The sequence below is a fragment of the Cryptomeria japonica genome, chromosome 10 (genome assembly GCF_030272615.1).
Source record: "Cryptomeria japonica chromosome 10, Sugi_1.0, whole genome shotgun sequence".
Lineage (NCBI taxonomy): Eukaryota > Viridiplantae > Streptophyta > Pinopsida > Cupressales > Cupressaceae > Cryptomeria > Cryptomeria japonica.
Window position 1 is genome coordinate 285259666 of NC_081414.1, and position 17165 is coordinate 285276830.

A 17165-nucleotide genomic window follows, 5' to 3' on the forward strand; every position below is an offset into this window, starting at 1 on the left:
ACAAAGTAGGGCCCACAACAGCTACATATATATTATTTATTTAAAACATATTGATAAAATGTAGGTGTGCACATAAACATCTAAATTTTATTTTGAAGCAAAAGCCAAAATTTAATGAAATTTTGATTTATTTTATTTTATTTTTTATAAAATAAATGAAATAGTAAAATCACATATAAATAGTAATTATATTGTATTTTGATTAAAAATCAATATGTTTACTACATTAAGTATCTTTATTAACGTATTAGAATAATAATGAATACTTTTAATGTTATTCAAATTAATATTAAATTTTAATTTATAGATATAATATTTCTATATATAATTAAAAAAAATTAATAAAAAATAGAATTTAAAAATAAATTAAAAAATAAACGTTATTTAACAAAAGTATATTGTAAAGGAGTAAACAAAATATAAATATAAATAAGTGTATTTAATTATTTTTTCAATAAATTTTTTTTTTTAAATCAATCATTTGTTGAAACCAATTTTTGTTTATTTGAACTATCTAAATTATTTTACATAAATTATTACTTATCTTTAAAATTAGTTTACTACTAAGAACTGAAGGGTGTTTATTTTGACAAATTCACCAACGCATGATTTTAACATCATCCTCTTTTAGGTGTTTGTGAACCTTTGAACTTTACTATAAAGCAAAAAACCTTATACAAAGTAAAAAAAACTTAATATTAAATTAACTATTATATCAATATTAAATACTTAAAGAGTTTTCAAAATGGATACATAAAAATCATCTAAAAATTAGATTTATTTTTTAAAAGTTAATTTATTTAAAAATCTAAATATGTTTACTTTTAATTTAATTTATTAATATTGAGTTTATTTTTCTTAATATTATTTGTGATATATTAATTATATTATTTTAAGTACACATTCTATTAATATTTCAATTCTACAAAATTTCAAATATTAGTTTTACTTTTTAGTTTAATTATGAATTAACTTAATAAGTTTGATATTTATTTTTTATATTTATTATTTTTATTCTTACTTGAATTTTGATATATTTTTAAATTTGCATATAATTTATTCTATTTTAATTTGTAACTTAAATTTAAGTTTGTAATATATTTTGTCTTCCTCTTTATCTCTATTTTTTCTTCTTAATCTCTCTCTATATCTTGGACTATATATTTATATCTTTATATCTTCCTCTACTTCTATCTCTTTATCTATTTTTTTCCATCTTCCTCTCTTGCAATATTTTCATCTCCACCTCTATCTTCCTCTCTCCCTCTTTATTTCTAGATATATCTTTTCTCTATCTATCCACATCTCTCTCTCTCTCTCTCTCTCTACACCTCTATATGTATCCATTTGCCTCTCTATATCTATTTTGCTCTCTCTCTCTCTCTCTCTCTCTCTCTCTCTCTCTATATATATATATATATATATATATATATTCTATCTCTACCTATCCCTCTTTCTTTTTGTTGGTATAAATTATGCCTCATAATTACACTTTACTTAAGGTGACTTAGGGTAGTGCATTTCATAGTAGTTTGGATATGAGACACTTAGAGAAGTGTGCACATAGGGATGATGCATGTAGGAGAAATCTCACTTTTTGTGGTCTTATCTTGTTGTTATATTCTACCTTCGGTGGGTGATCCACCACTTGTGGAATATTTTATTATTTCTCGTACCTATTTCTACCTACCCTTACCTAGCCTTATTTCTCATTGAGCCACATGCCATGATTGTGTGCTCACATATCCATATTGCCTTGCCTTTATAAGTAGACTCATCTACATTGTATGCAATTTTTGATGATCAAGTTGATCAATATTTTGCATCTTGATTAGAATATAATTTATTTTTATCAAATCTATTTGTCTCTCTTTTGTGCTATTAAATGTGCTCTTGATCTTGGTTATTTTCAAGAAATTCCTACATGGTATTAGAGCCATTGGGGCTCCATAGAGTAGTCTTTTTGGAGAGCTTTTGGACCATTCACGTTTCGGGTCTGGGGAGATGCACATTTTGGGGGCATCCGATTTTGATTTCGACCTCACCATTGAGTCCTAGAGGCCATTTCCAAGAATTTTGAGTATAAATTTGGCTATTTTTAGTGAAAGTTAGTTTTGAGGCAAATTTCTTTTAGTAAGCAAGTCGTATAGCCTACCTGCCCCATGGTACAAATTTTCAAAAAAAAAAAAACTATTTGTCTTTTTTGCAAAGTTTTTAGTTTTTATATTCATTAAAAAAATATATCACAGTTTGTATTTCATGTAAAATGTTTTATTTGAAAAAAATTCCAAAAATTTGCATTTTTTGGGGGGGGGTCTACAAAACCCCCCTGCATGTACCATGTCCGGCGTTTATTTCTTGCAAGCTCTCATGCTGGCCCCGTCGGGCCCCTCTATTCTAGCCCCCGCTCTGCACTTTTTTCCGGCATCCTCTGCCGATCTACTGCCCGCGAGTTGCCCTCTCCCACCACGACTCCACTCCGCTCCCAGCCACTCCGCTGTCGGACACTCCACAACACTGGTGTCTACTCGGCCACCCTGTCGTCGGGCATTGTCTTCCCAGCCATCCTTGGGTCCCGCGTGCCACGCCCACAGAGCTAACTCAGCTGCCACGCAACGTTTTTTAATTTGCCTGATCTTCACAGTATAATGAGCCACATCCACTATCCTAACACGTGTCGCAGCTACAAAGTCCCAAATCAATATCAATTTAATTAGGGGAAATAGTCCCAAAGATTCAATTTTAGTCTTAAAGAAGAGCTTAATGGTGTGTATGATTATTTTTCTTTTAGTTGATATTATTTGATATATCTGAAATGAGAAATGATGAAAGAACTAGGAAGAATGTTACAAAATTGACAAGATTCAACATAAATAGAAAGATAGAGAAGAGAAATTCAACCTAGAAGTATAGATCTAGAAATGAGATGCAAAGAGGAACCTATCACTGAAATCTGGGGCATAAAATGTTGGTTAAGTGTGCTAGGTACCTTAGACCTAAAGGCATTTCCATCAGCTAAAACTTTTGATTCTAGATCATATGTTCTATAGATCACTCCCTCCAATTTTCTACCAAAAAGAGTGGGTCACATTTGTAAATTGACATATAACATGAGTTTTTGTTTGTTCAAAATTTGGAACTATTTATCTTAGTCTATAGTCTACAACTTTCAACTATCAAATCTATAACTTGTATGTAGAAAAGAGGGAAATGTTGTGTTTTATAGGACTTTGCCTAAGTCAAAGCCCACTTATGAATTTACCTCAACTGTAACTGTGATTGACTAGACAAGAAAGCTCACCCCTAGTAGGGTAGAGGCTAAATGTAAAGTGAAATGTTGAATTGACAAGATTATACCTCAAGATTGTTAATGATGGTGATACAAGGATTTTTAGATAAGTCATTTGACTGTTGATGCAATAACATGATAAATCATACCAAAATCCATCATGAAAAAATAATTGAAGAAGTTGGTGTATCTTGATGCTTCTTATACCTAAATCTGCTCTTGAATGAAGGAATTTAGTGTTTCAATGGGGCTTGTGGCTTGTAAAATATGATCAACTTAATAAGATATGATGCCTTTATATAGGGTTCTTAAGGTATTTTCACATTTAGGTTGACTTTATAAAAATTAAGATTGGATTTGAAAAAGGGAAAGATACAACTAACAATGGCTCAAATTTTACTGAAATTTGCGTGGAGTATGATACCCAAATAGGTCCATAGTACCCAAATGGGTCCATGACACCTAAAAGAAGCTATGGTGCCCATTATTAACATAGTCCTACAAAAATGTATGCTCTATAAGGGGAGTCATGAATGTTGGGGATGGCGATGCCAGATCATGTCCTAATTTAAGGAATTGACAACAACAAGATGTGATATGACCCAAGTAACTTGAAACTAACGTGGGATAGGGAACACTAAAGAAGGGGCTCAAAATGTAGTATTAAATTATAAGGGGTTAGAATTTATGACAATACACATAAATTTGGCGCTCTTTGTGTAGATGTGTGTACAAGTCTTGATTAGTTACTTCATCATTAAGAAAATTACTAAATTTTTCTTTTATATTTATTTGGATCATGTTTGAAGAAGTAATTAGAGGCAACAAATGTTTAGTCAAGTTGAAATTGGTAAATATTAATTGAACCCCCCACTTAGAATGTTGTTTGCCCTTCGACGACTAGGAAGGCGTGTATTCTTGATCTCCTTCACCTTTCTTATTGTTGAAGATGTTATCATTGTTTAAAAATCTAGTCTATTTATCGAGTTAGATGTCTTTAGGTAAATGTCACTTCCTCCAACTATAACAATAAAGTATCCTTAATAAGGATCCCTTTATGCTTATTTCAAGATATCTCCTTTACAACTATCTCTTCCTTGCTTGAATATTTATGTCTTCTATAAGGATATTCTTCCTAGCTTAAAACATATGCATTTTTGTTCAACATATCTCCTTGGTATCGAAGGTTTTTTTCCTTGATGTAGATCTCTATCTTTCTTAAGATATCAACATAACAATATGTTTACATCTTAATGTGGCCCCCTCATTGCTTGTAGTTATTCATTGTTGTGCCCATGAAGTGGTGTTATTGTGTCACATAACCCCCTAAGGTATGGTTATCAATTGATAACTATCAACATCCATGACATTTAAGCTTTGTTTTGATCATGTATAGCATAACATGTCTTACTAGTTTGATCCCTTCGAAAGCATATTTTCTGCTTTCTCAAGTTGTGTCAACTAGCATGTAGCATGGCTTACTAGTTTGATCATTGATATCATTTCAAATGTGCTCCTTGAATCTTAGTCATCTAACTTAATATAACTTGTCCATTTGATTTTTGTTGTTGATTGCACTTTAGCATTGATCAACTAGTATAGAATGGCTTGCTAGTGTGATCATTTTATTGCACTACATGAATCACCCAAGACAACTGAACTTTTTGTCTAGTGGAATTCGTGTCTTCTCCATTGTATTCTATGGATCCTTGTCTCATAGATTGGTGTATGCTCTAATCTATTTTATAGAAGTACACTTGTACTTTGTACTAGCATTACAAGAATGATATTAGTGGTTGAACCATTTTTTTTATAGTTAAACTACTGGTAAGGGCCAATCCCCTTCATTGAAATGAACTCAAAATTACATCACTATTTAAGACCTTGTGGGGTAAAGCATTCCTTCTAAAGTTCATATCTATTAGATAACTACCTTATCTACTACTTCAAAGCATCCTTACATTTTACAAAATTGTCTGTCAACTCATGAAGTTCATATACCTTAAAATTTATAGACTTGTATTCACCATACATTATTGTTATAAAATGGCATCCTTCTAATCTCATTCTAATACTTCCAATTTCTAATACTATACCCTACAACCTTTTATACAACTTGCTAATCCTACTAGGGTTTAAGAGATATTATACCAAAATTCAAAATAGAGAGGCAATGCAATTATCTCTAACCTTCGTTCTCATCCTCCATATCTTCTTCATGGTTGAACCTTCCTTGTTCCATCTCATTTACCTAGTTCTGTAACTCCAAACCTTCTAGTTCGATAAACTTTTCTATCTAGTTGGGTTATGGGTTTATCACCACATTCATCCAGTTTAGATGGAAATTTAAGCTCCCCACTGCTCTTTCGTTATTCTCCTAATACTCCATTCCATCATTTAAAAGAATAATTGGTACTTTTTCAACTTCCCCTCCCTTTTTGTCATAGTCCTTGAGTAGGAGAATCCAAAAATCCTCACAATTTCTTAGTATATCTTCAATTCCTCCCAGAAATGAGCCTTTGAATATAGCCTTACTAAAATTTTTAGCCATCTCCTTGCTTATTCCTCTGTCCATAGCTAAAGCAAGAAACATTGATGATATATCTATATTAACACAATACATGTGATCTTCTATTATGAATTCTTCTCCCATAACTGATTTGATCGCATGAACCACTAATGGGTGCTCATATTTCAGAATTGAGCTCAGCCTTTTATATGTGATTCTTCCTAGAAAGGCCATTTGCCTTTTCTTGGTAGTCAGACGAAATGGAGTCTCCATCAGACCGACAAAAGTAAACTAAGTAATATTTCCTGAATATAGGAAAAAATCACTTACTGGAAACTTCTGCCTCTTCCTGCCCTCTTCTATTTAGTTAAACTTGAAGTTTGGCTTAATATGTCATAATTTCAAGCTACTTGAAAATACCACTCCATCCTTCCACAATTTTCTAACATAATTAATTTAATCATTTCTTGAGAAGCCTGCATAAGATTGTTTTGGTAATATTTTCTTTTATCTTGCTATAGTAGGTCCACGTCCTCCGTTTATTGAGAAACTTCTTATATTTAATACTTGGTCATTGAACCTCTGATGTTTGTTTTAATCTTTTTGACACCCATCCGTTAATTGAAAGTACTTTTACTCACAACTCTTGGGTTTCTCTCTCATTTATTGATCTGCCTCAATTTAAATTCCCTGCTTAAAGTAAAAATGGTCACTTCAATAATTGGAGAATTTGAATTGGCATCTTCCTTCCTCTTTTCATGGGGAGAATGGATAGAGGGTCTTGCTATTGAATTTATCCTCTGCCCTTGTCATTAATGGTTATTAGCAGCATTTTTTGCTAATCTATTCACTTTATAATTTTCTTCTCTATATATGCGAGTTGCTTTTAAATCTTCCAATTTCATAATAGATTCTCGAGTTTGGGTTAACCATTTGGCCATCAACTAGTTTGGTGATCTATTGTTTCAGATAGCATTGATAACTATTAGGGAATCTCCTCCAAGATGAATCATTTTTGCTCCAATTTTGATGCCCATTCTTAGTCCTAATAAAGCCATTCTTATCTCTACAATATTAGTTGAAACATTTTTCGTTGAAACATTTTTGACAATGAGGTCCTTACAACTAGCTAACTTGGAGCCTTTTTTCTCTAGTACTGTTGTTGTCTATTTAAATATTTTACATGGACTAATGGGATCCTAAGATTGGGTTCTTGATCATCTCTCAACTTAATGTAATCCTATTCTTGGCTTTGTTGTCAATTACATTATATCTTGATCACTACATTACCATGAGTATGACTGTAAGTTCATACTCCCACTAAACTTGGGGCTAAGTGTAGCATTGTAAATTGTAATCCATTAACAATTTCACACACTTTTTAGGCCCTAACTTTATTTTTTCTTTTTATATTATTTTGTGTTTCTTTTGGTCTTATCCAAATTATTGTCATATGCTCATGAAGCGACCACATCCTATGTCTTGGGTATGAATGCTCTACAACCACCTTTCAATTTTTCCCTTCTGTAGGTAGCTTGTGATGCTTAGCATCCTATTTATAGTGAACTATGGTGTCCAATGTCTTAGTGTCTCCAAACAGGGCTCAAATTTGAATGTGTGCAAGTGTTAGTTTCTACCATTTGTGATTCGATCCTGATATTTTATTTGACCATTAGAGGTCAACATAAATGTTAAAATATGTTGACAAAATTATATAAGGCAATAATTTATGATTCAAAATCCTAATGCACTAGTCGCAATTCAAGCATTCCTAATTCCTTCATCAAGAGTAGATTTGAGTACAAGGAGTCTCAAGCTACAACAACCTATCTTCAAGTATGTTTTCTTGATAGAGTGTGCTATGGTTTCTCATTTTATTTCATCAACACTTGGAGGACTTATTTAAAAAACACTATATTACTACCATCATCTATCCTATGGTATAATATTATTAATTCAATATTTCAATTTTGATTAAGCCTCTACCTTACAAGGGGAAAGCTCTATTCTAAATCATCATTGTTGTTTTGGAGTTTGAACCACCAACATGGGGTTTGACTTAGGAAAACCCCTATACAATATAATACTTTTCACTCCTCTATGTGTGTAAGTTGCATATCTAACAATAAAGAGTTGCAGATTTGCATAAAGAATATCGAGAGACACAATTCTAGACTTAAAATACTTGGCAACCCTCAAGCTATTCCAATTATCTCACCTATTTGACACTTTTAGTTTGATATTTTGTGTGAAATATCTACAAAGCCTCTTAATAAAAAATTTGAAGCCTCAAATGGAAAAATCACCTTCAGAACTAAGGCTCCTAACTCACTTGTCAATCATAGTCAAATCTAGGGTTTAGCTACATGTTCCTCTCATAATCCCATTTGTAGATTTGTACTTTTATGTTTATTTTTTTTCCATATTTATCCATTAATGATATTTCGTATCATTTTACCAAGATTCTACATATTTAGATAATATCAAATCAAATCAAATAAAAAAAAAGTAATTACACCCATCATGCAACTCTTCTTTAGGACTAAAGTTGGATCTTGTTGGGTATTGTATGAATCATGGGGATTTAGAGTTAAGATAATAGTTTATGCCTCTAGGATATGGCCCTATTGTACTACATTTAAGTAAGATTCACTCTAAACTCTTATTTGGTACATTTTATTCATTTCATCAGAACTTGAGCTAGAGAACTTCTATTTTCATATTTTTGATTAAGGATAAACAGGTTTTGAGGGGACCCAAAACCTCTTACAATAGGTTTTGAAGGGACCTGGAACCCACAGATTTTACCAAGATCTGAAACCCACAATACTACACTGCCAAAGATAACAAAGTATGAAAACCAGTAGCCCAAACATAACTAAGCAGACTAACACAAGCCAAATACCAGTGTAGTCCCAAGCAAAAAGTGCCAGCCAAACAATCAAGATATAGCCAATACAAAACAGACTGGCCACACCATCAAGGCTATAGCAACCTCAAACTATAGCACTTAAAAGGAAAAGACAAGGGTCTAATAGGTACCCTTAGCCAAACAACATGGATATTCCTGACTCCCTTAACCTGTAATAAAAACTCGAAGAAATAAGAAGCTAGCCCAGACCTTAACCAAAAAGAGCCACAGTCTATATTAGGCCCTTGAAAAGTATCAGCATCCATCCAGACAAGATTACATTAAAAAAAATTTAAAATTTGAACCAAAACATAGGGGTTTTGAAAGGCTCCCCTAACCTTCCTAAGTTTTAAAAGGTTCCCACAACTAATAATCATAAAACCACAAACTAGAGCTAGAGGGTTTTGAAAGGCTTCCCAAACCTTCATCTCACTCTTGAAGAAACACATTGCACCCACCTCCACCTCAATAGAAGGAAGATCAAATCCAGAACAAACCCTCTCCACCTTTATAAAAGAAGGGGCCACCTCAATAGGCCACATCAAAGAAGAACAAAGATGTAGAGAAATAACCAAGAGCACAAGAAAGTTGGGTTTTAAAAAGGCTCCCAAAACCTTAAAGATTTGAAGAGTTGCAGGAATGAAAAAAACCAAGAAAACATCCTCCACCCAAAACCCCACCTCTATAGGAGAAAAAGGACAAAGAAACCCAAGACTAGAGTAGAAAGCCACACGACATCCCAACAACATAGATAGAGAAAAAAGGAGACCCAAGAGGCCTCTCACAACAAAACCTCAACCTCACTTACAACCCCAAAAAGAAAGCCTTCCACCTCTATAGGGTTGGCAAAGAGGGAGAAGAAGAGTGAGGGAAACCACTACCTGGCCCTCACCATCAAGATCTGAGAGAAAAAACCAAAAGCCAGAACACAGACCGCGCCCCATCTAAAAAGGAAGAAACCAAGAAACCACAGGGATAGAGAATACAGCAGAAAAGAGCTGGACTCTAGAAACACCAGTCGAATGCCAAACTCCAGCATAGAGCCAAGCAAGAGATGTGAACAGAGAAACACCATCGAGCACCACACAATCCACAAGAAGGAGCATGAAATTAGGAGGAGACTTCCCAAAGACATGCATAGCCCAAAGGCCAAGAGGTCCAAAGCAGCCCCCACACTAATGCACACCATCCGTAGGAAATAGACTAAACCCCAACATAGAGGGCAACCATAACCTTGACAGCCAACACACACCACAAGAAGAAGCAAGAGAAACCAATATGAAGCCCGCTGCATCCTCGATCCACCCAACACCATGCTTGAGCCCAATAGAGAGGGAACCCCCATGCAGAGCACCCCAACATGAAAAAAATCCTCTCGCAGAACACACCAACAAGGGGAGGGGAACCAGAGACAAACAGGGCTGAAAACACCAACACATGGTAGGGGCAAAGATCATCATCTGGGTCATCATTGCATCCTCCAAAGGCATGTTCATTTGAATTTTTTTCTCCTCCCTGCTTCCTACTCGCTCCTCCATGATTCCTACTCACTTCTATTTTCATATTATTTATTGCATTGGAATCATGATATTCTATTCTTGTTTGGCCCAAATGATCTCCGACATGGTGTTATTTTAAAAAATGACCCTATACAAAGTATTTTTAAATCACCTCTTTTCACAGTTTAATGAATTATACATGATAACCTATTTATACCTACATAAGAAGAAATAAAAAATATGAGGCATATATCTATCCTAAAATTTTACCACCGTTAGTAAGAATTCTAGCTAACGATTTTGATATTGCTAACAATTTTTTTTTGTAGGATGCAGTTTCTAACATTGAATTATTGGCATCAGTAAACTTGGGTTCTCATTCAACATCTTTATGAGTATCCTTTTTCATGAATGTTTACTTTTATGTACTTTATCTTTCCTCAAATATTTTCAGTGTCAACCTTTCCATTATAGAATCTAGTCTTATTTTTTGTTTATCGCTAGTTTATGTCAATTATTTATAAAAAATGAACCTTTTGGTTGATATAAAAGTTAATATCATTCATCATTTTGATGTACAATCTTCAAGATAGTTAAGATCTACCAAATTAACCACACATGTCTAAAAATTTGATGGATAATCATCTACATCGAGTATTTGAGATTTTTCATTCATTATTATTTCAAATATGATTGAATCTTTAAGGAATGTTAAAGGATGATAGAGAATCACTAACTTATGGTTAGCTTGTACTTTTCTACAAGGGTGTCAAATGATTTCATGTTATTCTTATATTTTTAAGTTTTAATCTTCATATTTGATATTTATGGAAGTCAAAACACAAAAATGGTCTGCCACCTTTTGATTGCCTTATCTAAGGTTCATTCGAATGTACACTTGGGTAGGGCACTTATTCCTATTTATGTACATTATTCCTTAGCATAATCTTAGACACACTTAAGGTTCATGATCCCACACTATTTTTGATTAAGATAAAACAAGTTAAATACAAGGACCTCAAACCCAAATCCAAAAGTAGAATAATCAAAACAGTATCAAACTAGAGAAGTACCAACAACCAAATGGTGATAGAAACGGGGGAGATACCCAACAAAGCCCAAAAAAATACAACAAAGAAACCTGGGAAAAATAACCAAAAAACTAACCAAAAAGCTAACCAAGAGCTTTCATAAGCTCAAAATTTTTCTCAATTATATTTTTGTTTATGTCTTCAAGCTCCTCCAAGATGGTCCCCATGGCGCTTTTCTCCTAGTTCCTACTCCTAGTCCTAGTAGATGGTCCAGTATACACCTGCACTTTCGCTCCCTGTGGATTTATATCCAGATTTTTTTTCTAGACTTAGCAACTGATGGCGGAATATTGTTGAGTGGATGATCTTTATGAATATGATCCCACACTATTATGCTAGATCCATCTTGGACATTCATGGAGATTCAAACAAAACAATGGGGGCTTTATTAAGGCAAGATCTTATATAGTCACAACCTTTTTTACTCTCTTTTTTTGTGTGCAGGATTAGATATAAAATTTTATGATAGTCCAAAGTACAAGAAGACTAAGTCTACAAAGATAGAGATTGAATCATAAAATATAGAATAAAATACACTAATAGGGATACTTAGAGCCCAAGTATTACATGTTCAAGCCATAATATTGAGAAATAGGATTTCTAAGTCCACTATCCTATATCTAATTAGTTTTTGTAGTTGAAAACCCTTTGGAATAGGGTGCCCTCCAATCTTGTCTAAAACATTTACTCTGTGCTTTCTTTTATAGGTACACCTCTATGTCTCTATTACTTTTTTGTAACTTTTAGTGGCTTTTTTGTGTGTCTGTAATTCTATTTCAGTAGTTTATGGTGTCACATATGCACGCTTTCAGACTTGATTAGCTCACATTTAAATCAGTCATCCATTTTATATGCAACAAATGAATAAAGAACATATTTATGAAGTCTCTTTAATAAGAGTTTATCAAGAATATCTCCTTTAGTCCATTCATATTGCAATCTTTTATGAAAGAGAGATTGGTTTTAGTTAAATTATTAACTAGATTTGAAGATCTCATTTCCATATAAAAGAAAAAATCTCATTAAACAACTCATTAAGATTAAAATTGTTAGAATAATTAAGTATTTCAATTATAATTTTCATAATTTTTTTAGAATATAAATAAAATCTCACATTCTTTCATCTATGTCTACTTATTCATTAAGGTATTTTTGAACTAGCTCATTATCTTGTTTATTTTAATATTCATCAATTTAAAGACTATGAATACCTATTTTAGTGTTGTTTTCTAATACATCCAATTATGTTTCTATGTTCTTTGCCATATTAAGTAATGCCTCAATTTTTTATACAACATGGGTAAGCTTTATCCTCTATTTATATATCTACGATGATACCATATATATAAAGTAGACTATTTAGTTTGATGATCCTAACACAACTAGATCAAACTGATACGGATCATCTACACAACTTTTTGTTTTTGAAGATTCACTCATCAACTAGCTAATAACCTCTTTTAGGATTAAAAAAATATGTAATACACAAAAAAAATTGCACAAATAACTAAACTTTATTGATTCAATTTTTCGCTTCAAGGTCATTACTATTTTTTATAAATAAAAAATTACATTACAATTTAGATCTTGGTTATCTCAATATCTTAATCTATATTTTATCTAAAATAAAATTAAAAAATAGTACAAGATAATTGTCACATTTTTAGCACCATCCTCATACTATATAAGGATTCCCTACTGATAAATGATAGAGTAGATAATGCACATATAAGATTAATTATGTGAACATGAATACGTTTTATAAGAATGAATGATAAATAAATTAAATGAGTTGATTTTGAGTTGTCCATGGAGTTTGATGAATCACCTTTTGTACTATGTAGGTTCACTAGTAATGTGTATGATTACTATATTTTTTGTAACTAGAGCTGGTAGTTTAAAAATTCAATGAATTTTCGTACTTTGTCCAACTCAGGATACATAATGAAATAGGTAGTGTGAAGATTTGGATTAATTTTTAAAAAAATGGCATATAATTCAAGAAAGGTAATTTTATCCAATGGTTAATTTTGTAAGGGTTTAGTTAGGTTCTTCAAGATAGGGAATATGAATGACGTAATTATAGTAAAAAAAATAGATGGAACAAATGAGATGCTTCAAATTATCTATATTGTAAACCACAATCAATTTTATTCAAACTATTTTGGTATATAGCTTGCTATATACTATCTATGCCTGCAATGAAAGATAATAAGCTTCAATCTAATAAACCTTAGTTTAATGGGATGTTATACAATAAACTTGTCATATATAGCTATAAAATAACTAAGAGTACTAAAACTACTTCTAAAAAAAATTAATTGTAAGAAAAAATATTATTGTTGATGCAAGATTTCTTTTTCATGTTGAATACTCTTACATCCATTTAATAATATACATTAGGTGCACTAGGAAATATTTGAGAACCTTGGAAACACCTAGGAATTGTGTTAACTTAAATATTATTACTTTTTCCTATCTAAAATTGTACTAGAGGAGAAATAGAGCTTTCAACAAGATTGTAGCTCAAGAATTTAATATTCTTGGTGAGCTATTTAACCTAATTAAGTTTTATTTCATTATTAAGTTCACTTGATTAGGAATAAGTGCTACATATAAATTCATGGGATCACTAAAGGACATTTACATGTGCAATGAGGGATGCTAGCCTTTGATAATATTTTGTCATCATTTCAAAGTTTTCAAGATGGATCAATTTGAAATTAAAGGTTAAGGGACAAATTTTACATAATTTGTATTGACAAAAAATGAAGCTTAGTTATTTGGTGAATCAAGTGATACAATTCATTCTCTCTTTTTTCTTTTATTTTAGATTGATTTATATATAGCATAGATTATTTTATCAACCCGCTAATATGAATGGCATAAATTTAAGATGATATCTTATTAGTGAACGACCAAGGGCTAAGGTGCCTTCTTTAGCCAAAAATTACTTCGGACATATTTTAAGCATCATCGCCTATATTGCATCTCTAGAAGATTTGAGTATTGATGAAGGCCAAGTCAATTAATATATTATTATCCTTATCAATTATCTTCAAATAATTAAACTATATTTTTTAGATTAACATAATTAATCATAGAGCAATAATAATTAAAATCTAATTCATTAAGTTATTAAAAACAAAATAAATAGAATTTTTTTATAATATATTGAAATATAAAATAATATATTTTATTACATCAAATAGACATATAATTTGATAAAAGTAAAAATATAAATAAATTTTATCAATTAATATACAATCTTAATTGATAAATTAAATATAATATGTATGTAATGAAGACCAAAATTATGAAAAATGTAACTACTAAAACTAAAACGTATTGTGAATCTCACATGTTTTTAGAAGAGCACACAAAGAATACCTACCATACTGTCCCCCCGCAACTTCAAAAATGCTCCTTTTTCACATTTTTACTATCATATATTGTTAATTTTCGCAACAAATATAAATTGTCCTTTAAAAAAAAAAGATGAGATGAAAACTTTGCCAGTCTAGACAAACAACAACACGAAACAAGTAAAACACATGGAAATAAATAAGACAGCGTTTGAAAGATAAAACAAAGGCTCATTTTTATTACTCACTTGCAAGAGCATGTTGGTTTTACATGGTCGTAGTTAATCATATTCAGGGAAGGCAAATGAATTCCTCTAAGCGTGCAATGATATAATATTGTAAACAAATTAGATAGTATGAGAGTTCAATTAACCAAAGCGCAATGGAGTCTGACTTGTCCTGCATTACCAGTGAGGATGTCAATTGTACCCATCTTCTCAATGGATCTTCCAAACTCTGTAAAGAACCAACTAGTAGAGTTAGAAGTTGAAGATGCTAGTGCAGAGTTTATGAAAGAGTTTGCTTCAGCATCTGTGACAAGTGTAGCATCTGACACAAAGAGTCCCCGTTTTCTCCTCAAGTTGATGTAATAATGGTTGTCAAATGCTCGAAAGCTTCCAGGATCCATCTCTACTAAGCTCTTATTGTCTCCAGGCTTCCAGGATCCATCTCTACTAAGCATTTTATTCTCAATTTATTCGCATATGACTCAGCTAGGGGAGGGTCTGTTGGTTTGGAGATTCTACTTGCAAAGGCTCCGCAATGGGAAGTGCCGATAGTGACAGCACAACGAAATCTTTTACATTTAAACCCTTTTTAATGAAAGAGGACTTAAGTTGTTCGAAGCTTGCGAAGGGAGATGGTAGGTTTGTCAATGCGTCTTTCTTCAGGGATATAACGCCATCCCTTCTTCCCATGGGAACGCTCCACACTGGCCCTCCAATCTATTCATACAAACATCATATGATGTGTTACAAGTAATTTCATTCTATGATCTATCAAATAGTACGAAAGCTTGTGGTAATTTGATGTATAAGAATGGTTGTAATTTTGAAAAGACAAAAAATAAGTGCTAGTAATATACCATATCCACTGTGTCTCGGGTAGCGAGGGCAAGAATATCAGCGCAAGACACCACGCCAGGGCACTGCTTTTCGAGCTCTTCCTTTGCAGCATCAATCACTTGAAATCCCCTCAAGCTTAAATTTGGAATGGCGTCTTTCTCAGCTTCGCTGGTCGTTGAATTCAGCAGCACTGATCCGTCGCATCCCTGCATTGCATTGCATTGAGAATCAAAATTAATGCGATCGCTAAGCGTTAAGATTATATCTTCTAAGGAATTGTGACTCACCCTTACAAAACAATCGTGAAAATACAGCCTTAGAATAGGAGCTGCCAAGGAGGGGGCCCTAGATATGTACTTGTCCACAGTGCTTCTTATTATTTTCTCCGCATTTGGGCACTTTGTTTTGTAGAAACCTAACTTCAATTCTGATTTTGTATTGCTAATGGCAGTTGATGCAGTGCTTACCACAATAAAAAGAATAAGCCCAACTATGATAGCATTCTTAGTTGCCATCGGTATAGCTTTCTTTTATTACTATCGATTCGGATCAGATCAGATAACATGCATACAAAGAGAACCAGACAACGATTGTTTCTCTAGGTGATAGTAAACTCCGAATTTGTAAGCAGAGAAGAGAAGAAGAGCAAGCAAGGAATCTGTGCGCGACGGCAGTTTCAGGCCGACTTCCAAGGCAAGGCAATCAAACATACATGTTTGATGATGGGATAGACAATGGCAGACTACTTTATTGTTTTTGTAGACTCAAACGTGCTTCAATAATTAGCCGCTGCTAGCCACCACATTTCCTCCGCAAGCAACTCCGGCAAGACCAGCGCAACTCTGTATTATAATATTTATCAAAATTTCAGTCACAAGAAAGCTCTACTAAAGGCATCAACAATATCACACGAGGAGAATCCCTCACTAAAAAATAAGAATCCCTCACTAAAAAATAAGAATTGACGGCCGGTATGAGGATTACAACCGGAGATTATGACGGCCTTGGATGAAAGATTATTTAACAAGTACGCACAAGCGATGATATTAGCTTTCCGCGTTGAAGCCCTAACATAGACGAGACAATATAAGGCAATTGAAAATAGAGAAGTAGTCTTTTTGATTAAAGATCTAGTCTAGTGTGGAATATGTAGAGGATGGGATAATCATTATCCATCATTACTCTTTAGAGTCTATAGAGAAGAAGAGGAACACGAATTGTATTACAATCACAAGATTTATAGAGAAGGAGATGGTGTATGTTAGATGGTTAGGGGAAATGATTCAGTACTTGAGTATGTTTGAATAGTCGTTATAGTATTTGTTGATTTAATTCTCAATATTTTTAGTAATATTGGACGAATAATTGTTTAGTGTTAATGATAAATACCCATAATGAATGAAATGTATTAACTAGACACAGAAAACAACAAATCAT

The 17165-nt window shown here is 32.7% G+C and overlaps 1 pseudogene; it reads right to left on the reverse strand.

Annotated features, from left to right (window-relative positions):
* Positions 1-15028: 15028 nt before the first annotated feature.
* Positions 15029-16243, reverse strand: LOC131055556 (peroxidase 3-like; annotated as a pseudogene).
* Positions 16244-17165: the final 922 nt, after the last annotated feature.